General features: G+C 44.4%; 11 non-coding genes across 11 annotated transcripts; all 11 read left to right on the plus strand.

The window, feature by feature from the left end:
* Positions 1-4,879: 4,879 nt before the first annotated feature.
* trnad-guc (transfer RNA aspartic acid (anticodon GUC)) lies at positions 4,880-4,951 on the plus strand. The gene has a single exon. It is a non-coding gene; the product is annotated as a tRNA-Asp (tRNA).
* A 219-nt stretch (positions 4,952-5,170) lies between these two features.
* On the plus strand, positions 5,171-5,251 carry trnas-aga (transfer RNA serine (anticodon AGA)). Its single transcript has one exon. It is a non-coding gene; the product is annotated as a tRNA-Ser (tRNA).
* Positions 5,252-7,119: 1,868 nt separating this feature from the next.
* Positions 7,120-7,200, plus strand: trnas-aga (transfer RNA serine (anticodon AGA)). The gene has a single exon. It is a non-coding gene; the product is annotated as a tRNA-Ser (tRNA).
* Positions 7,201-8,777: 1,577 nt separating this feature from the next.
* Positions 8,778-8,849, plus strand: trnad-guc (transfer RNA aspartic acid (anticodon GUC)). Its single transcript has one exon. It is a non-coding gene; the product is annotated as a tRNA-Asp (tRNA).
* A 218-nt stretch (positions 8,850-9,067) lies between these two features.
* Positions 9,068-9,148, plus strand: trnas-gga (transfer RNA serine (anticodon GGA)). Its single transcript has one exon. It is a non-coding gene; the product is annotated as a tRNA-Ser (tRNA).
* A 3,536-nt stretch (positions 9,149-12,684) lies between these two features.
* On the plus strand, positions 12,685-12,756 carry trnad-guc (transfer RNA aspartic acid (anticodon GUC)). Its single transcript has one exon. It is a non-coding gene; the product is annotated as a tRNA-Asp (tRNA).
* A 2,161-nt stretch (positions 12,757-14,917) lies between these two features.
* Positions 14,918-14,998, plus strand: trnas-aga (transfer RNA serine (anticodon AGA)). Its single transcript has one exon. It is a non-coding gene; the product is annotated as a tRNA-Ser (tRNA).
* A 1,573-nt stretch (positions 14,999-16,571) lies between these two features.
* On the plus strand, positions 16,572-16,643 carry trnad-guc (transfer RNA aspartic acid (anticodon GUC)). Its single transcript has one exon. It is a non-coding gene; the product is annotated as a tRNA-Asp (tRNA).
* Positions 16,644-16,863: 220 nt separating this feature from the next.
* Positions 16,864-16,944, plus strand: trnas-aga (transfer RNA serine (anticodon AGA)). Its single transcript has one exon. It is a non-coding gene; the product is annotated as a tRNA-Ser (tRNA).
* Positions 16,945-18,817: 1,873 nt separating this feature from the next.
* Positions 18,818-18,898, plus strand: trnas-aga (transfer RNA serine (anticodon AGA)). The gene has a single exon. It is a non-coding gene; the product is annotated as a tRNA-Ser (tRNA).
* Positions 18,899-20,480: 1,582 nt separating this feature from the next.
* Positions 20,481-20,552, plus strand: trnad-guc (transfer RNA aspartic acid (anticodon GUC)). The gene has a single exon. It is a non-coding gene; the product is annotated as a tRNA-Asp (tRNA).
* Positions 20,553-20,783: the final 231 nt, after the last annotated feature.

Here is a 20,783-nt window from a genome sequence, read left to right on the forward strand (position 1 = left end):
AAGGTAGCACACGTAGTTCCCATTTTTCAAATTGGGCACAAGTCAGAGCTCGGGAATTGAAGGCCCATCAACGTGACCTCAATCACTGGGAAGGTGCTTGAAGGGATCCTGCGAGATGCTGTTTTCCATCATGGGGAAAGGGAAGGGGCCATTAGAGATACTGAACATGGATTCCGGTAAACATGGTCACGTCTTACAAGCTAGCTTGAGTTTGTAAAGAAGTTGTTAGGTTGGTGGATGGGGGAATCTGGTTGACATTGTCTACCTCAAGGTGTCAAACTCATTTTCTATGGTGGGCCTGATCCAATATCCTGGCACTTTGCATAGGCCACATTCAGAAAAAGCTATTAAAATAGGAATACATGAAATAAACTACATCGGAATTTACATTTAGATTTGATTTACTGCCTCTGCTCCCGATCTCTGGCACCTCTGAGCTTGAGCATTCATGAACTGACCCTGCTCAAACCATAACCACAAGGATATCGGTGCATGGTTCTGCCTGTGACCACAAGGCTGTGTCACTGCCACACACACATACCGTTTCCTTGTTTCACATCTCCATACAAACACCATCATCCACACATCCCCTTTCTACACAATTGCAGCAGACATGAGCAAGGACATGAGGCTTATTAAAAGACACATTTCATTACAGCAAAGGTTACACTGGGAGACATGTTCAGTTATCTTCCATTACAGGCAAAATGCCGGGCAAACCAGCAGCACACTGGCACCTGAGCACTGTCTCATCGGCCTACAGGCTTTTCTTAAATATATTTTCTGCCTGGATATAAACTTAAACCAGCTTTGCAGACGTGATGCTCTATTCACACATAGAAGGTGAGAGAGGTGCAGTGGGGAACATACTAAGTCCAGTAGCTGAAAGTGATTCACAGACTGGGTTTTATGTTTAGTGATCCCGGGCCTGTTACCAATACCAGCAAAGATGAAGCCCATGGAATAAAACGGACAGTGGATACTGTCTCACTGTAAGCGATTCAGAATGAGAAGCTTTAACAACAGCTGATGTTTCACAAAGGGAGACCTCACCAGACCAAAGGACATTGGAGGCGTTTAATGGGCTGTTTGTGTCACTGGGCTACAGGAGGCTATTTGTGACAGAAGGAAAGCTGCTCACAGCAAACAAACAGTTTACCTGCCAGTCCAGGCCCACTCTGACCCCCACCTTCTCTCTATCACTATTGATGGACACTGCTGCAGTAATTGCTCCTTTGACTTTTCTTCTCTTCTCCCTCCTTCACCCTTAATACACGACCCGACACAATCTCCCTCCCCCGACATCCTCACTGTGCTGGAGTCCACGCCAGTCTCCCCATCTGCTCCTTGTTCTCTCCCTGGATCCTGAAACTACAGTCTGCATCCCAAGGTACTTAAGGAAGTGGCCCGAGAAATAGTGGATGCATTGCTCATCATTTTCCAACAGTCTATCGACTCGGTATCAGTTCCAATGAACTGGAGGGTAGCTAATGTAACACCACTTTTTAAAAAAGGGGGGAGAGGAAAACGGGTAATTATAGACTGGTTAGCCTGACATCGGTCGTGGGGAAAATGTTGGAATCAATTATTAAAGATGAAATAGCAGCGCATTTGGAAAGCAGTGACGGGATCGGTCCAAGTCAGCATGGATTTATGAAAGGGAAATCATGCTTGACAAATCTTCGAGAATTGTTTGAGGATGTAACTAGTCGAGTGGACAAGGGTGAACCAGTGGATGTGGTGTATTTGGACTTTCAAAACTTTTTTGACAAGGTCCCACACAAGAGATTGGTGTGCAAAATTAAAGCACATGGTATTAGGGTTAAAGTATGGATGTGGATAGAGAACTGGTTAGCAGACAGGAAGCATAAAGTCTGGATAAACGGGTACTTTTCAGAATGGCAGGCAGTTACTTGTGAGGTGCCGCATGGCTCAGTGCTGGGACCCCAGCTATTTACAATATACACCAATGATTTAGATGAAGGAATGGAGTGTAATATCTCCAAGTTTGCAGATGATACTAAGCTGGATCGCGGTGTGAGCTGTGAGGAGGATGCTAAGAGGCTGCAGGGTGACTTGGACAGGCAAATGCATGGCAGATGAAGTATAATGTGGATAAATGTGAGGTTATCCACTTGATGGCTAAAACATGAAGACAGAATATTATCTGAATGGCGACAGATTAAGAAAAGGGGAGTTGCAATGGGACAAGGGTGTCATGGTACATCAGTCATTGCAAGTTGGCTTGCAGGTACAGCAGGTGGTGAAAAAGGCAAATGGTAAGTTGGCCTTCATTGCAAGCGGATTTGAGTATAGAAGCAGGGAGGTCTTACTGCAGTTGTGCATGGCCTTCGTGAGGCCTCAACTGGAATTTTGTGCTCAGTTTTGGTCTCTTAATCTGAAGAAGGACATTCTTGCTATTGAGGGAGTGCAGCAAAGTTTCACATGACTGATTCCAGGGTCGGCAGGACTGACCTATGATGAGAGACTCGATCGACTGGGCCTGTATTCACTGGAGTTTAGAAGAATGAGAGGGGATCTCATAGAAACATATAAGATTCTGATGGCACTGGACAGGTTCGATGCAGGAAGAATGTTCCCGATGTTGAGAAAGTCCAGAACCAGGGGACATAGTCAAAGGATAAGAGGTAAGCCATTTAGGACCGAGATGAGGAGAAACTTCTTCACTCAAAGTTGTTAACCTGTGGAATTCTCTGCCGCAGAGAGTTGTTGATGCCAGTTCGTTACATATATTCAAGAGTGGGTTAGATATGGCCCTTACCTCTAAAGGGATCAAGTGGTATGGAGAGAAAGCAGGAAAGAGGTACTGAGGTGAATGATCAGCCATGATCTTATTGAATGGTGGTGCAGGCTCGAAGGGCCGAATGGCCAATTCCTGCACCTATTTTCTATGTTTCTATATTTCTAACTAACTCTTCCCCCTCCTGAAGTCTACAGGCTCTAAAACTGAAGCTTGGTGGCCCTCAGTCCCTACTCCTTGATTTACATCCCCTTCTCTCCTCCTCTTTCCCCCTTGGTTGTGTTCCACATTCTGGGCCTTGGGCCTTCCCTGGGGATTCTCAGTATGAACAGGGTGTGTGTGTTGAGACAGGATGTCCCAGCTCTCCACCTTTAAAGGGACAAGGAGAGGACCAGCTTGGCTGAATGGCCCTGCTTAGTGACATCACTGCAGCGCCTAGCAACCACCCTTCCTGAGCCCTGCTCATTATGGGCTGGGTTGAGCTCAGTGCTGTCACAGGAAGGGCAACAGGAGCAGGATTCGAGCCGTGTGGAGCCCAGGATTAATGGGGAGAGGTACAGGATTAATTTATACCTTATTGAGTGAGAAATGTCAGTGTCCAAGACACTCCCTGTCCCTCAGTATCTGTTTCGAGGAGCGACCGATGGGTTCAATCTGTATCTAACCCATGCTGTGCCCGACTGGAGAGTGTTTGATGCTGGCACGAGGTGCTCAGCTCAATGAACACAACATTTTACCCAAAGATGATCAGATAAACCCATCAGCTTCTCCCCTGGACACAGGCCCTGAAGGACCGGGAGTGTGTCTAATAATTTAGCTGGTGCCCTTGATTAAATTTAAGCACCTCACATCTCTTTTTAAAAATTTGTTCAGGGGATGTGTGTCTCGTCTCTCACCTCTCATTCTTCTAAACGCTGGAGAATATAGGCCTGGTCTACTCAATCTCTCATAGGACAATCCCCCCATCCCAGCAATCAGAGTGGTGAATCTTCATTGCACTCCCTCTATAGCAAGTTTATCTTTCCTTCGGTAAGGAGACCAAAACTGCACACAATACTCCAGGTGTGGTCTCACCAGGGCCCTGTATAATTGCAGTAAGACGTAAATATTCAAATCCTCTTTTAATAAAGGCCAATATACCTATTGATTTCTTAATTGCTTGCTGCACCTGCATATTAACTTTTAGCGATTTGTGTACAAGAACACCCACGTCCCTCTGAACAGAATGTTTCCCAAACTCTCACCATTTAAAAAAAATACTCTGCCTTTCTATTTTTACTATAAGTGTCTAACTTAACATTTCTTCACATTATATTTTATTTTCCATGTTCTTGCCCACTCACTGAGCCTGTACATATCCGTTTGAAACCTCTTTTCATCCTCCTCACACTTACATCCCCAACGAGCTTTGTAGCCTCAGCAGACTTCGATATATGACATTTGGTCCTCTCATCCAAATTATTGATATAGATTGTGAATAGCTGGGGCCCAAGCACCGATTCTTGCAGCACCCCACCAGTTACAGCCTGCCAACCCGAAAATCACCCGTTTATTCCTACTCTCTGTTTTCTGTCAATTAACCAATCCTTAATCCTTGCTCGTATAATAATCTCTTGTGAGGCACCTCATCGAATGCCTTCTGTACATCTAAATACACGTCTGTTCCAATGGGATTCTCACAGCCTCTTTGTCTGACTGGCTCTCTCTTTCCCATCATTTCGGTCTGTCCCTGTCTTTGCCTGTCTCTGTTAGTCCCTGCCTGTAAGCTGAGAAGTATTTCCATCATTTTCTGTTTTAATCTCTATCACTCTCTCTCTATCTGTCTCTCTCTTTGTCACTGTCTTTATCATTGTCTTTCTCTCACTCTTTCCCTCTCTCTCTCAATAGATCACACACACACATCTCTGTATATGTATATATTTGATTCTTTTTCGCACTCAGTCTGCCTCTCCTTCTCAGTCTCACACTTTCTGTCTCTCGTTGTCTCTATCTCGCTGTCTGTCTCTCCCTGTTTGTCGGTTTGTCTCTGTCTCTCAATGTGTCTGTCGACTTCTCCTGGTGTCCAGTTCTGTTCACAGTGACTCGATTCCTGCTCTGACAGAACTGATACCCGTCAGTTCCTCGTTAGTATAGTGGTGAGTATCCCCGCCTGTCACGCGGGAGACCGGGGTTCAATTCCCCGACGGGGAGGCAGTTGTTTCAAGATGTCGAATTTTACTTCTGTTTCTTGGAAGAGATGCATATTAAAAAGTTCCAGAGCAATATGGAACTGTCAAAAAAATAGGTGGATGAGATTGTCTCGTCCAGATTTTTAGCAAATGGAGAATTTTTCAGGAGTCTTTGGCCGTCTGCTGCACAGAGATGCATGACTGAGTTTTTTCTGAGCAAAGTTTAAAAAGCAGCGACACAGTAGTCGTGGCCTAGTGGTTAAGGCGATGGACTAGAAATCCATTGGGTTATCCCGCGAAGGTTCGAATCCTGCCGACTACGATTCTCAGCATTTTTCATTCCATTTCACAATTTGACCGGTTCTCTGCCAAACTGATCCTGAGATAGATGGAATAACGTCCCACACCTTTCAACTTTGACATTTTTTTCTCATTTTTATTAATCTGCAATATTCACGATACATCCGTTTCAAAAATCGCAAACATCAGTCAAAGTTGCGACAGTGATTCAGCCTATCTATCCCTCGAGATGTCTGAGGTATCTGTGCATGCCTGTTGGTGCGTGCAAATTTTTGGTTATGTGTGTGTGTGTCTCTGTGTCTGTCTATCTCTTTATATGTCTCTGTGTATGTGCAACTGTCTGTGGAAATCATCACTATTAATTTGGTATGTTCTGGAACTTATAAAAAAGACTTGGGGAAAATAATACGGTTGTGAACTTTTGTATCGGCTTTGGTTCAGTGGCCGCATTCTCGACTGAATCGGGAGTTTGTTTGTTCAAGTCGCCTGAGACTTGAGAATATCATCTTGGCGAACACTCAAGTGCAGCACTTGGGGAATTTTGCAATGCTGAAGCTGTTGACTTTCGGATGAAATGTTAAATTGAAGCTCCGTCTGCACCCTCGGGTGGATATGAAAGTTCCCAGTGCATTACTCGAAAAAGAATAGGAGAGTTGCCCCCGTGTCAATATTACTAAAAATGTTCGTAAATGCTCACTGAAAGCCGATGTGCATGTGTTTGTATGTGGGGCTGGGGTTGAAGCCCAGATTCTCACAGAGACAGAATCCAGGTTCGCACAGGACCAGAATAGCCGAGTGGTAGCGGCGTTGCCCTTAAAACTCAATGGGTTTGTCCCGCGTGGGTTCGTCCCCCACTCCTGGTATCTCTTTAATTTAACACGGATTTCCTACCATTCTGATCAATGAGACCGGATTTTCATCGGTTGAATCAGCAATTTTCTGTAACAATGTGACACTCTGAACCGATAATGAAATGAAATTGTGAAATGTGTCTGTGTCGCTCGGTTTCTGCCTCTCTCTCTCTCTTAAGAGAGTTTTGTATGTTTGAGTCTGTCTCACTAAGTCTGGCTCACTCTGTCTGTCCCTGTTTCTCTGTTTGTCTTTGTCTCTCAATCTGTCTCTTTCTCACGGTGCCACGCCTGGTCCAATGGGATTCTCTCAGACTCTTTGTCTGACTGGCTCTCTCTTTCCCATCATTTCGGTCTGTCCATGTCTTTGCCTGTCTCTGTTAGTCCCTGCCTGTAAGCTGAGAAGTATTTCCATCATTTTCTGTTTTAGTCTCTATCGCTCTCTCTCTATCTGTCTCTCTCCTTGTCACTGTCTTTATCATTGTCTTTCTCTCACTCTTTCCCTCTCTCTCTTAATAGATCACACACATACATCTCTGTATATGTATATATTTGAGTCTTTTTCTCACTCAGTCTGCCTCTCCTTCTCAGTCTCACACTTTCTGTCTCTCGTTGGCTCTATCTCGCTGTCTGTCTCTCCAAGTTTGTCGGTTTTTTCTCTGTCTCTCAATGTGTCTGTCGACTTCTCCTGGTGTCCAGTTCTGTTCACAGTGACTCGATTCCGGCTCTGACAGAACTGGTACCCGTCAGTTCCTCGTTAGTGTAGTGGTGAGTTTCCCCGCCTGTCAGGCTAGCGACCGAGGTTCAATTCCCTGACGCGGAGGCAGTTGTTTCAAGATGTCGAATTTTACTTCTGTTTCTTGGAAGAGATGCATATTAAAAGGTTCCAGAGCAATATGGAACTGTAAAAATACAGGTGGAGGAGATTGCCTCGTCCAGAATTTTAGCAAACGGAGAATTTTTCAGAAGTCTTTGGCCGTCTGCTGCACAGAGATGCATGACTGAGTTTTTTCTGAGTAATGTTTAAAAAGGCAGCGACGCAGTAGTCGTGGCTGAGTGGTTAAGGCGATGGACTAGAAATCCATTGGGTTATCCCGCGCAGGTTCGAATCCTGCCGACTACGATTCTCAGCATTTTTCATTCCATTTCACAATTTAACCGGTTCACTGCCAAACTGATCCTGAGATAGATGGAATAACGTCCCACAACTTTCAACTTTGACATTTTTTTCTCATTTTTATTAATCTGCAATATTCACGATACATCCGTTTCAAAAATCGCAAACATCAGTCAAAGTTGCGACAGTGATTCAGCCTGTCTATCCCTCGAGATGTCTAAGGCATCTGTGCATGCCCGTTGGTGCATGCAAATTTTTGGTTATGTGTATGTGGGTATCTGTGTCTGTCTATCTATTTATATGTCTCTGTGTATGTGCAACTGTCATTGGAAATCATCACCATGAATTTGGTATGTCCTGGAACTTATAAAAAAGACTTGGGGAAAATAATACGGTTGTGAACTTTTGTATCGGCTTTGGTTCAGTGGCCGCATTCTCGACTGAATCGGGAGTTTGTGTGTTCAAGTCGCCTGAGACTTGAGAATATCATCTTGGCGAACACTCAAGTGCACCACTTGGGGAATTTTGCAATGCTGAAGCTGTTGACTTTCGGATGAAATGTTAAATTGAAGCTCCGTCTGCACCCTCGGGTGGATATGAAAGTTCCCAGTGCATTACTCGAAAAAGAATAGGAGAGTTGCCCCCGTGTCAATATTACTAAAAATGTTCGTAAATGCTCACTGAAAGCCGATGTGCATGTGTTTGTATGTGGGGTTGGGGTTGAAGCCCAGATTCTCACAGAGACAGAATCCAGGTTCGCACAGGACCAGAATAGCCGAGTGGTAGCGGCGTTGCCCTTAAAACTCAATGGGTTTGTCCCGCGTGGGTTCGTCCCCCACTCCTGGTATCTCTTTAATTTAACACGGATTTCCTCCCATTCTGATCAATGAGACCGGATTTTCATCGGTTGAATCAGCAATTTTCTGTAACAATGTGACACTCTGAACCGATAATGAAATGAAATTGTGAAATGTGTCTGTGTCGCTCGGTTTTTGCCTCTCTCTCTCTCTTAAGAGAGTTTTGTATGTTTGAGTCTGTCTCACTAAGTCTGGCTCACTCTGTCTGTCCCTGTTTCTCTGTTTGTCTTTGTCTCTCAATCTGTCTCTTTCTCACGGTGCCACGCCTGGTCCAATGGGATTCTCTCAGACTCTTTGTCTGACTGGCTCTCTCTTTCCCATCATTTCGGTCTGTCCATGTCTTTGCCTGTCTCTGTTAGTCCCTGCCTGTAAGCTGAGAAGTATTTCCATCATTTTCTGTTTTAGTCTCTATCGCTCTCTCTCTATCTGTCTCTCTCCTTGTCACTGTCTTTATCATTGTCTTTCTCTCACTCTTTCCCTCTCTCTCTTAATAGATCACACACATACATCTCTGTATATGTATATATTTGAGTCTTTTTCTCACTCAGTCTGCCTCTCCTTCTCAGTCTCACACTTTCTGTCTCTCGTTGGCTCTATCTCGCTGTCTGTCTCTCCAAGTTTGTCGGTTTTTTCTCTGTCTCTCAATGTGTCTGTCGACTTCGCCTGCTGTCCAGTTCTGTTCACAGTGACTCGATTCCGGCTCTGACAGAACTGGTACCCGTCAGTTCCTCGTTAGTATAGTGGTGAGTATCCCCGCCTGTCACGCGGGATACCGGGGTTCAATTCCCCGACGGGGAGGCAGTTGTCTCAAAATGTAGAATTTTACTTCTGTTTCTTGAAAGAGATGCATATTAAAAAGTTCCAGAGCAATGTGGAACTGTAAAAATACAGGGAGATTAGATTGCCTCGTCCAGATTTTTCGCAAACGGAGAATTTTTCAGGAGTCTTTGGCCGTCTGCTACACAGAGATGGATGACTGAGTTTTTTCTGAGTAAAGTTTAAAAAGCAGCGACACAGTAGTCGTGGCCGAGTGGTTAAGGCGATGGACTGGAAATCCATTGGGTTATCCCGCGCAGGTTCGAATCCTGCCGACTACGATTCTCAGCATTTTTCATTCCATTTCACAATTTAACCGGTTCTCTGCCAAACTGATCCTCAGATAGATGGAATAACGTCCCACACCTTTCAACTTTGACATTTTTTTCTCATTTTTATTAATCTGCAATATTCACGATACATCCGTTTCAAAAATCGCAAACATCAGTCAAAGTTGCGACAGTGATTCAGCCTGTCTATCCCTCGAGATGTCTAAGGCATCTGTGCATGCCCGTTGGTGCGTGCAAATTTTTGGTTATGTGTATGTGGGTATCTGTGTCTGTCTATCTATTTATATGTCTCTGTGTATGTGCAACTGTCACTGGAAATCATCACCATGAATTTGGTATGTCCTGGAACTTATAAAAACGACTTGGGAAAAAAAATACCGTTGTTAACTTTTGTATCGGCTTTGGTTCAGTGGCCGCATTCTCGACTGAATCGGGAGTTTGTCTGTTCAAGTCGCACTCCTGAGACTTGAGCATATCATCTTGGCGAACACTCAAGTGCAGCACTTGGGGAATTTTGCAATGTTGAAGCTGTTGACTTTCGGATGAAATGTTAAATTGAAGCTCCGTCTGCACCCTCGGGTGGATATGAATGTTCCCAGTGCATTATTCGAAAAAGAATAGGAGAGTTGCCCCCGTGTCAATATTACTAAAAATGTTCGTAAATGCTCACTGAAAGCCGATGTGCATGTGTTTGTATGTGGGGTTGGGGTTGAAACCCAGATTCTCACAGAGACAGAATCCAGGTTCTCACAGGACCAGAATAGCCGAGTGGTTGAGGCGTTGGCCTTAAAACTCAATGGGTTTGTCCCGCGTGGGTTCGTCCCCCACTCCTGGTATCTCTTTAATTTAACACGGATTTCCTCCCATTCTGATCAGTGAGACCGGATTTTCATCGGTTGAATCAGCAATTTTCTGTAACAATGTGACACTCTGAACCGATAATGAAATGAAATTGTGAAATGTATCTGTGTCGCTCGGTTTCTGCCTCTCTCTCTCTTCAGAGAGTTTTTTATGTTTGAGTCTTTGTCTCTCTCAGTCTGACTCACTCTGTCTGTCCCTGTTTCTCTGTTTGTCTTTGTCTCTCAATCTGTCTCTTTCTCACGGTGCCACGTCTGGTCCAATGGGATTCTCTCTGACTCTTTGTGTGACTGGCTCTCTCTTTCCCATCATTTCGGTCTGTCCATGTCTTTGCTTGTCTCTGTTAGTCCCTGCCTGTAAGCTGAGAAGTATTTCCATCATTTTCTGTTTTAGTCTCTATCGCTCTCTCTCTGTCTCTCTCCTTGTCACTGTCTTTATCATTGTCTTTCTCTCACTCTTTCCCTCTCTCTCTTAATAGATCACACACACACATCTCTGTATATGTATATATTTGAGTCTTTTTCTCACTCAGTCTGCCTCTCCTTCTCAGTCTCACACTTTCTGTCTCTCGTTGTCTCTATCTCGCTGTCTGTCTCTCCTTGTTTGTCGGTTTGTCTCTGTCTCTCAATGTGTCTGTCGACTTCTCCTGGTGTCCAGATCTGTTCACAGTGACTCGATTCCTGCTCTGACAGAACTGGTACCCGTCAGTTCCTCGTTAGTATAGTGGTGAGTATCCCGCCTGTCATGCGGGATACCGGGGTTCAATTCCCCGACGGGGAGGCAGTTGTCTCAAGATGTCGAATTTTACTTCTGTTTCTTGAAAGAGATGCATATTAAAAAGTTCCAGAGCAATGTGGAACTGTAAAAATACAGGTAGATTAGATTGCCTCGTCCAGATTTTTCGCAAACGGAGAATTTTTCAGGAGTCTTTGGCCGTCTGCTACACAGAGATGGATGACTGAGTTTTTTCTGAGTAAAGTTTAAAAAGCAGCGACACAGTGGTCGTGGCCGAGTGGTTAAGGCGATGGACTAGAAATCCATTGGGTTATCCTGCGCAGGTTCGTATCCTGCGCAAGTTCGAATCCTGCCGACTACGATTCTCAGCATTTTTCATTCCATTTCACAATTTAACCGGTTCTCTGCCAAACTGATCCTGAGATAGATGGAATAACGTCCCACACCTTTCAACTTTGACATTTTTTTCTCATTTATATTAATCTGCAATATTCACGATACATCCGTTTCAAAAATCGCAAACATCAGTCAAAGTTGCGACAGTGATTCAGCCTATCTATCCCTAGAGATGTCTGAGGCATCTGTGCATGCCTGTTGGTGCGTGCAAATTTTTGGTTATGTGTGTGTGGGTCTCTGTGTCTGTCTATCTATTTATATGTCTCTGTGTATGTGCAACTGTCACTGGAAATCATCACCATGAATTTGGTATGTCCTGGAACTTATAAAAACGACTTGGGGAAAATAATACGGTTGTGAACTTTTGTATCGGCTTTGGTTCAGTGGCCGCATTCTCGACTGAATCGGGAGTTTGTCTGTTCAAGTCGCACTCCTGAGTGCATATCATCTTGGCGAACAGTCAAGTGCAGCACTTGGGGAATTTTACATTGTTGAAGCTGTTGACTTTCGGATGAAATGTTGAATTGAAGCTCCGTCGGCACCCACAGGTGGATATGAAAGTTCCCAGTGCATCACTCGAAAAAGAATAGGAGAGTTGCCCCCGTGTCAATATTACTAAAAATGTTCGTAAATGCTCACTGAAAGCCGATGTGCATGTGTTTGTATGTGGGGTTGGGGTTTAAGCACAGATTCTCACAGAGACAGAATCCAGGTTCTCACAGGACCAGAATAGCCGAGTGGTTGAGGCGTTGGCCTTAAAACTCAATGGGTTTGTCCCGCGTGGGTTCGTCCCCCACTCCTGGTGTCTCTTTAATTTAACACGGATTTCCTCCCATTCTGATCAGTGAGACCGGATTTTCATCGGTTGAATCAGCAATTTTCTGTAACAATGTGACACTCTGAACCGATAATGAAATGAAATTATGAAATGCATCTGTGTCGCTCGGTTTCTGCCTCTCTCTCTCTCTTCAGAGAGTTTTGTATGTTTGAGTCTTTGTCTCTCTCAGTCTGACTCACTCTGTCTGTCCCTGTTTCTCTGTTTGTCTTTGTCTCTCAATCTGTCTCTTTCTCACGGTGCCACGTCTGGTCCAATGGGATTCTCTCTGACTCTTTGTGTGACTGGCTCTCTCTTTCCCATCATTTCGGTCTGTCCATGTCTTTGCTTGTCTCTGTTAGTCCCTGCCTGTAAGCTGAGAAGTATTTCCATCATTTTCTGTTTTAGTCTCTATCGCTCTCTCTCTGTCTCTCTCCTTGTCACTGTCTTTATCATTGTCTTTCTCTCACTCTTTCCCTCTCTCTCTTAATAGATCACACACACACATCTCTGTATATGTATATATTTGAGTCTTTTTCTCACTCAGTCTGCCTCTCCTTCTCAGTCTCACACTTTCTGTCTCTCGTTGTCTCTATCTCGCTGTCTGTCTCTCCCTGTTTGTCGGTTTGTCTCTGTCTCTCAATGTGTCTGTCGACTTCTCCTGGTGTCCAGTTCTGTTCACAGTGACTCGATTCCTGCTCTGACAGAACTGGTACCCGTCAGTTCCTCGTTAGTATAGTGGTGAGTATCCCCGTCTGTCACGCGGGAGACCGGGGTTCAATTCCCCGACGGGGAGGCAGTTGTTTCAACATGTCGAATTTTACTTCTGTTTCTTGGAAGAGATGCAGATTAAAAAGTTCCAGAGCAATATCGAACTGTAAAAATACAGGTGGAGGAGATTGCCTCGTCCAGATTTTTAGCAAACGGAGAATTTTTCAGGAGTCTTTGGCCGTCTGCTGCACAGAGATGGATGACTGAGTTTTTTCTGGGTGACGTTTGAAAAGGCAGCGACACAGTTGTCGTGACCGAGTGGTTGAGGCGATTTACTAGAAATCCATTGGGTTATTCCGTGCAGGTTCGAATCCTGCCGACTACGATTCTCAGCATTTTTCATTCCATTTCACAATTTAACCGGTTCTCTGCCAAACTGATCCTGAGATAGATGGAATAACGTCCCACACATTTCAACACTGACATTTGTTTCTCATTTTAATTAATCTGCAATATTCACCATACATCCGTTTAAAGAATCGCAACAATCAGTCAAAGTTGCGACAGTGATTCAGCCTGTCTATCCCTCGAGATGTCGAAGGCATCTGTGCATGCCCGTTGGTGCGTGCAAATGTTTGGTTATGTGTGTGTGTGTCTCTGTGTCTGTCTATCTCTTTATATGTCTTTGTGTATGTGCAACTGTCTGTGGAAATCATCACTATTAATTTGGTATGTCCTGGAACTTATAAAAAAGACTTGGGGAAAATAATACGGTTGTGAACTTTTGTATCGGCTTTGGTTCAGTGGCCGCATTCTCGACTGAATCGGGAGTTTGTGTGTTCAAGTCGCCTGAGACTTGAGAATATCATCTTGGCGAACAGTCAAGTGCAGCACTTGGGGAATTTTACATTGTTGAAGCTGTTGACTTTCGGATGAAATGTTGAATTGAAGCTCCGTCTGCACCCACAGGTGGATATGAAAGTTCCCAGTGCATTACTCGAAAAAGAATAGGAGAGTTGCCCCCGTGTCAATATTACTAAAAATGTTCGTAAATGCTCACTGAAAGCCGATGTGCATGTGTTTGTATGTGGGGTTGGGGTTGAAACCCAGATTCTCACAGAGACAGAATCCAGGTTCTCATAGGACCAGAATAGCCGAGTGGTTGAGGCGTTGGCCTTAAAACTCAATGGGTTTGTCCCGCGTGGGTTCGTCCCCCACTCCTGGTGTCTCTTTAATTTAACACGGATTTCCTCCCATTCTGATCAGTGAGACCGGATTTTCATCGGTTGAATCAGCAATTTTCTGTAACAACGTGACACTCTGAACCGATAATGAAATGAAATTGTGAAATGTATCTGTGTCGCTCGGTTTCTGCCTCTCTCTCTCTTCAGAGAGTTTTTTATGTTTGAGTCTTTGTCTCTCTCAGTCTGACTCACTCTGTCTGTCCCTGTTTCTCTGTTTGTCTTTGTCTCTCAATCTGTCTCTTTCTCACGGTGCCACGTCTGGTCCAATGGGATTCTCTCTGACTCTTTGTGTGACTGGCTCTCTCTTTCCCATCATTTCGGTCTGTCCATGTCTTTGCTTGTCTCTGTTAGTCCCTGCCTGTAAGCTGAGAAGTATTTCCATCATTTTCTGTTTTAGTCTCTATCGCTCTCTCTCTGTCTCTCTCCTTGTCACTGTCTTTATCATTGTCTTTCTCTCACTCTTTCCCTCTCTCTCTTAATAGATCACACACACACATCTCTGTATATGTATATATTTGAGTCTTTTTCTCACTCAGTCTGCCTCTCCTTCTCAGTCTCACACTTTCTGTCTCTCGTTGTCTCTATCTCGCTGTCTGTCTCTCCTTGTTTGTCGGTTTGTCTCTGTCTCTCAATGTGTCTGTCGACTTCTCCTGGTGTCCAGTTCTGTTCACAGTGACTCGATTCCTGCTCTGACAGAACTGGTACCCGTCAGTTCCTCGTTAGTATAGTGGTGAGTATCCCGCCTGTCATGCGGGATACCGGGGTTCAATTCCCCGACGGGGAGGCAGTTGTCTCAAGATGTCGAATTTTACTTCTGTTTCTTGAAAGAGATGCATATTAAAAAGTTCCAGAGCAATGTGGAACTGTAAAAATACAGGTAGATTAGATTGCCTCGTCCAGATTTTTCGCAAACGGAGAATTTTTCAGGAGTCTTTGGCCGTCTGCTACACAGAGATGGATGACTGAGTTTTTTCTGAGTAAAGTTTAAAAAGCAGCGACACAGTAGTCGTGGCCGAGTGGTTAAGGCGATGGACTAGAAATCCATTGGGTTATCCCGCGCAGGTTCGAATCCTGCCGACTACGATTCTCAGCATTTTTCATTCCATTTCACAATTTGACCGGTTCTCTGCCAAACTGATCCTGAGATAGATGGAATAACGTCCCACACCTTTCAACTTTGACATTTTTTTCTCATTTTTATTAATCTGCAATATTCACGATACATCCGTTTCAAAAATCGCAAACATCAGTCAAAGTTGCGACAGTGATTCAGCCTATCTATCCCTCGAGATGTCTGAGGCATCTGTGCATGCCTGTTGGTGCGTGCAAATTTTTGGTTATGTGTGTGTGGGTCTCTGTGTCTGTCTATCTATTTATATGTCTCTGTGTATGTGCAACTGTCACTGGAAATCATCACCATGAATTTGGTATGTCCTGGAACTTATAAAAACGACTTGGGGAAAATAATACGATTGTGAACTTTTGTATCGGCTTTGGTTCAGTGGCCGCATTCTCGACTGAATCGGGAGTTTGTCTGTTCAAGTCGCACTCCTGAGTGCATTTCATCTTGGCGAACAGTCAAGTGCAGCACTTGGGGAATTTTACATTGTTGAAGCTGTTGACTTTCGGATGAAATGTTGAATTGAAGCTCCGTCAGCACCCACAGGTGGATATGAAAGTTCCCAGTGCATTACTCGAAAAAGAATAGGAGAGTTGCCCCCGTGTCAATATTACTAAAAATGTTCGTAAATGCTCACTGAACGCCGATGTGCATGTGTTTATATGTGGGGTTGGGGTTTAAGCACAGATTCTCACAGAGACAGAATCCAGGTTCTCACAGGACCAGAATAGCCGAGTGGTTGAGGCGTTGGCCTTAAAACTCAATGGGTTTGTCCCGCGTGGGTTCATTCCCCACTCCTGGTGTCTCATTAATTTAACACGGATTTCCTCCCATTCTGATCAGTGAGACCGGATTTTCATCGGTTGAATCAGCAATTTTCTGTAACAATGTGACACTCTGAACCGATAATGAAATGAAATTGTGAAATGTATCTGTGTCGCTCGGTTTCTGCCTCTCTCTCTCTCTTCAGAGAGTTTTGTATGTTTGAGTCTTTGTCTCTCTCAGTCTGACTCACTCTGTCTGTCCCTGTTTCTCTGTTTGTCTTTGTCTCTCAATCTGTCTCTTTCTCACGGTGCCACGTCTGTTCCAATGGGATTCTCTCTGACTGTTTGTCTGACTGGCTCTCTCTTTCCCATCATTTCGGTCTGTCCATGTCTTTGCCTGTCTCTGTTAGTCCCTGCCTGTAAGCTGAGAAATATTTCCATCATTTTCTGTTTTAGTCTCTATCGCTCTCTCTCTATCTGTCTCCAAGTCACTGTCTTTATCATTGTCTTTCTCTCACTCTTTCCCTCTCTCTCTTAATAGATCACACACACACATCTCTGTATATGTATATATTTGAGTCTTTTTCTCACTCAGTCTGCCTCTCCTTCTCAGTCTCACACTTTCTGTCTCTCGTTGTCTCTATCTCGCTGTCTGTCTCTCCCTGTTTGTCGGTTTGTCTCTGTCTCTCAATGTGTCTGTCGACTTCTCCTGGTGTCCAGTTCTGTTCACAGTGACTCGATTCCTGCTCTGACAGAACTGGTACCCGTCTGTTCCTCGTTAGTATAGTGGTGAGTATCCCCGCCTGTCACGCGGGAGACCGGGGTTCAATTCCCCGATGGGGAGGCAGTTGTTTCAAGATGTCGAATTTTACTTCTGTTTCTTGGAAGAGATGCATATTAAAAAGTTCCAGAGCAACATGGAACTGTCAAAAAAACAGGTGGATGAGATTGTCTCGTCCAGATTTTTAGCAAATGTAGAATTTTTCAGGAGTCTTTGGCCGTCTGCTGCACAGAGATGGATGACTGAGTTTTTTCTGAGTAAAGTTTAAAAAGACAGCGACACAGTAGTCGTGGCCGAGTGGTTAATGCGATGGACCAGAAATCCATTGGGTTATCCCGCGCAGGTTCGAATCCTGCCGACTACGATTCTCAGCATTTTTCATTCCATTTCACAATTTAACCGGTTCTCTGCCAAACTGATCCTGAGATAGATGGAATAACGTCCCACACCTTTCAACTTTGACATTTTTTTCTCATTTTTATTAATCTGCAATATTCACGATACATCCGTTTCAAAAATCGCAAACATCAGTCAAAATTGCGACAGTGATTCAGCCTGTCTATCCCTTGAGATGTCTGAGGCATCTGTGCATGCCCGTTGGTGCGTGCAAATTTATGCTTATGTGTGTGTGGGTCTCTGTGTCTGTCTATCTATTTATATGTCTCTGTGTATGTGCAACTGTCACTGGAAATCATCACCATGAATTTGGTATGTCCTGGAACTTATAAAAGCGACTTGGGGAAAATAATACGGTTGTGAACTTTTGTATCGGCTTTGGTTCAGTGGTCGCATTCTCGACTGAATCGGGAGTTTGTCTGTTCAAGTCGCACTCCTGAGACTTGAGCATATCATCTTGGCTAACACTCAAGTGCAGCACTTGGGGAATTATGTAATGTTGAAGCTGTTGACTTTCGGATGAAATGTTAAATTGAAGCTCCGTCTGCACGCTCGGGTGGATATGAAAGTTTCCAGTGCATTACTCGAAAAAGAATAGGAGAGTTGCCCCCGTGTCAATATTACGAAAAATGTTCGTAAATGCTCACTGAAAGCCGATGTGCATGTGTTTGTATGTGGGGTTGGGGTTGAAGCCCAGATTCTCACAGAGACAGAATCCAGGTTCTCACAGGACCAGAATAGCCGAGTGGTTGAGGCGTTGGCCTTAAAACTCAATGGGATTGTCCCGCGTGGGTTCGTCCCCCACTCCTGGTGTCTCTTTAATTTAACACGGATTTCCTCCCATTCTGATCAGTGAGACCGGATTTTCATCGGTTGAATCAGCAATTTTCTGTAACAATGTGACACTCTGAACCGATAATGAAATGAAATTGTGAAATGTATCCGTGTCGCTCGGTTTCTGCCTCTCTCTCTCTCTTCAGAGAGTTTTGTATGTTTGAGTCTTTGTCTCTCTCAGTCTGACTCACTCTGTCTGTCCCTGTTTCTCTGTTTGTCTTTGTCTCTCAATCTGTCTCTTTCTCACGGTGCCACGTCTGGTCCAATGGGATTCTCTCTGACTCTTTGTGTGACTGGCTCTCTCTTTCCCATCATTTCGGTCTGTCATGTCTTTGCTTGTCTCTGTTAGTCCCTGCCTGTAAGCTGAGAAGTATTTCCATCATTTTCTGTTTTAGTCTCTATCGCTCTCTCTCTATCTGTCTCTCTCCTTGTCACTGTCTTTATCATTGTCTTTCTCTCACTCTTTCCCTCTCTCTCTTAATAGATCACACACACACATCTCTGTATATGTATATATTTGAGTCTTTTTCTCACTCAGTCTGCCTCTCCTTCTCAGTCTCACACTTTCTGTCTCTCGTTGTCTCTATCTCGCTGTCTGTCTCTCCCTGTTTGTCGGTTTGTCTCTGTCTCTCAATGTGTCTGTCGACTTCTCCTGGTGTCCACTTCTGTTCACAGTGACTCGATTCCTGCTCTGACAGAACTGGTACCCGTCAGTTCCTCGTTAGTATAGTGGTGAGTATCGCCACCTGTCACGCGGGAGACCGGGGTTCAATTCCCCGACGGGGAGGCAGTTGTTTCAAGATGTCGAATTTTACTTCTGTTTCTTGGAAGAGATGCATGTTAAAAAGTTCCAGAGCAATATGGAACTGTCAAAAAAACAGGTGGATGAGATTGTCTCGTCCAGATTTTTAGCCAATGTAGAATTTTTCAGGAGTCTTTGGCCGTCTGCTGCACAGAGATGGATGACTGAGTTTTTTCTGAGTAAAGTTTAAAAAGGCAGCGACACAGTAGTCGTGGCTGAGTGGTTAAGGCGATGGACTAGAAATCCATTGGGTTATCCCGCGCAGGTTCGAATCCTGCCGACTACGATTCTCAGCATTTTTCATTCCATTTCACAATTTAACCGGTTCTCTGCCAAACTGATCCTGAGATAGATGGAATAACGTCCCACACCTTTCAACTTTGACATTTTTTTCTCATTTTTATTAATCTGCAATATTCACGATACATCCGTTTCAAAAATCGCAAACATCAGTCAAAGTTGCGACAGTGATTCAGCCTATCTATCCCTCGAGATGTCTGAGGCATCTGTGCATGCCTGTTGGTGCGTGCAAATTTTTGGTTATATGTGTGTGGGTCTCTGTGTCTGTCTATCTATTTATATGTCTCTGTGTATGTGCAACTGTCACGGGAAATCATCACCATGAATTTGGTATGTCCTGGAACTTATAAAAACGACTTGGGGAAAATAATACGGTTGTGAACTTTTGTATCGGCTTTGGTTCAGTGGCCGCATTCTCGACTGAATCGGGAGTTTGTCTGTTCAAGTCGCACTCCTGAGACTTGAGCATATCATCTTGGCGAACACTCAAGTGCAGCACTTGGGGAATTTTGCAATGTTGAAGCTGTTGACTTTCGGATGAAATGTTGAATTGAAGCTCCGTCTGCAGCCTCGGGTGGATATGAAAGTTTCCAGTGCATTACTCGAAAAAGAATAGGAGAGTTGCCCCCGTGTCAATATTACTAAAAATGTTCGTAAATGCTCACTGAAAGCCGATGTGCATGTGTTTGTATGTGGGGTTGGGGTTGAAGCCCAGATTCTCACAGAGACAGAATCCAGGTCCTCACAGGACCAGAATAGCCGAGTGGTTGAGGCGTTGGCCTTAAAACTCAATGGGTTTGTCCCGCGTGGATTCGTCCCCCACTCCTGGTGTCTCTTTAATTTAACACGGATTTCCTCCCATTCTGATCAGTGAGACCGGATTTTCATCGGTTGAATCAGCAATTTTCTGTAACAACGTGACACTCTGAACCGATAATGAAATGAAATTGCGAAATGTATCTGTGTCGCTCGGTTTCTGCCTCTCTCTCTCTCTTCTGAGAGTTTTGTATGTTTGAGTCTTTGTCTCTCTCAGTCTGACTCACTCTGTCTGTCCCTGTTTCTCTGTTTGTCTTTGTCTCTCAATCTGTCTCTTTCTCACGGTGCCACGTCTGTTCCAATGGGATTCTCTCTGACTGTTTGTCTGACTGGCTCTCTCTTTCCCATAATTTCGGTCTGTCCATGTCTTTGCCTGTCTCTGTTATTCCCTGCCTGTAAGCTGAGAAGTATTTCCATCATTTTCTGTTTTAGTCTCTATCGCTCTCTCTCTATCTCTCTCTCTTCGCGTCACTGTCTTTATCATTGTCTTTCTCTCACTCTTTCCCTCTCTCTCTTAATAGATCACACACACACATCTCTGTATATGTATATATTTGAGTCTTTTTCTCACTCAGTCTGCCTCTCCTTCTCAGTCTCACACTTTCTGTCTCTCGTTGTCTCTATCTCGCTGTCTGTCTCTCCCTGTTTGTCGGTTTGTCTCTGTCTCTCAATTTGTCTGTCGACTTCTCCTGGTGTCCAGTTCTGTTCACAGTGACTCGATTCCTGCTCTGACAGAACTGGTACCCGTCAGTTCCTCGTTAGTATAGTGGTGAGTATCCCCGCCTGTCACGCGGGAGACCGGGGTTCAATTCCCCGACGGGGAGGCAGTTGTTTCAAGATGTCGAATTTTACTTCTGTTTCTTGGAAGAGATGCATATTAAAAAGTTCCAGAGCAACATGGAACTGTCAAAAAAACAGGTGGATGAGATTGTCGCGTCCAGATTTTTAGCAAATGGAGAATTTTTCAGGAGTCTTTGGCCGTCTGCTGCACAGAGATGGATGACTGAGTTTTTTCTGAGTAAAGTTTAAAAAGGCAGCGACACAGTAGTCGTGGC

The sequence above is a fragment of the Pristiophorus japonicus genome, chromosome 23, assembly GCF_044704955.1.
Source record: "Pristiophorus japonicus isolate sPriJap1 chromosome 23, sPriJap1.hap1, whole genome shotgun sequence".
NCBI classification, from domain to species: Eukaryota; Metazoa; Chordata; class Chondrichthyes; family Pristiophoridae; genus Pristiophorus; species Pristiophorus japonicus.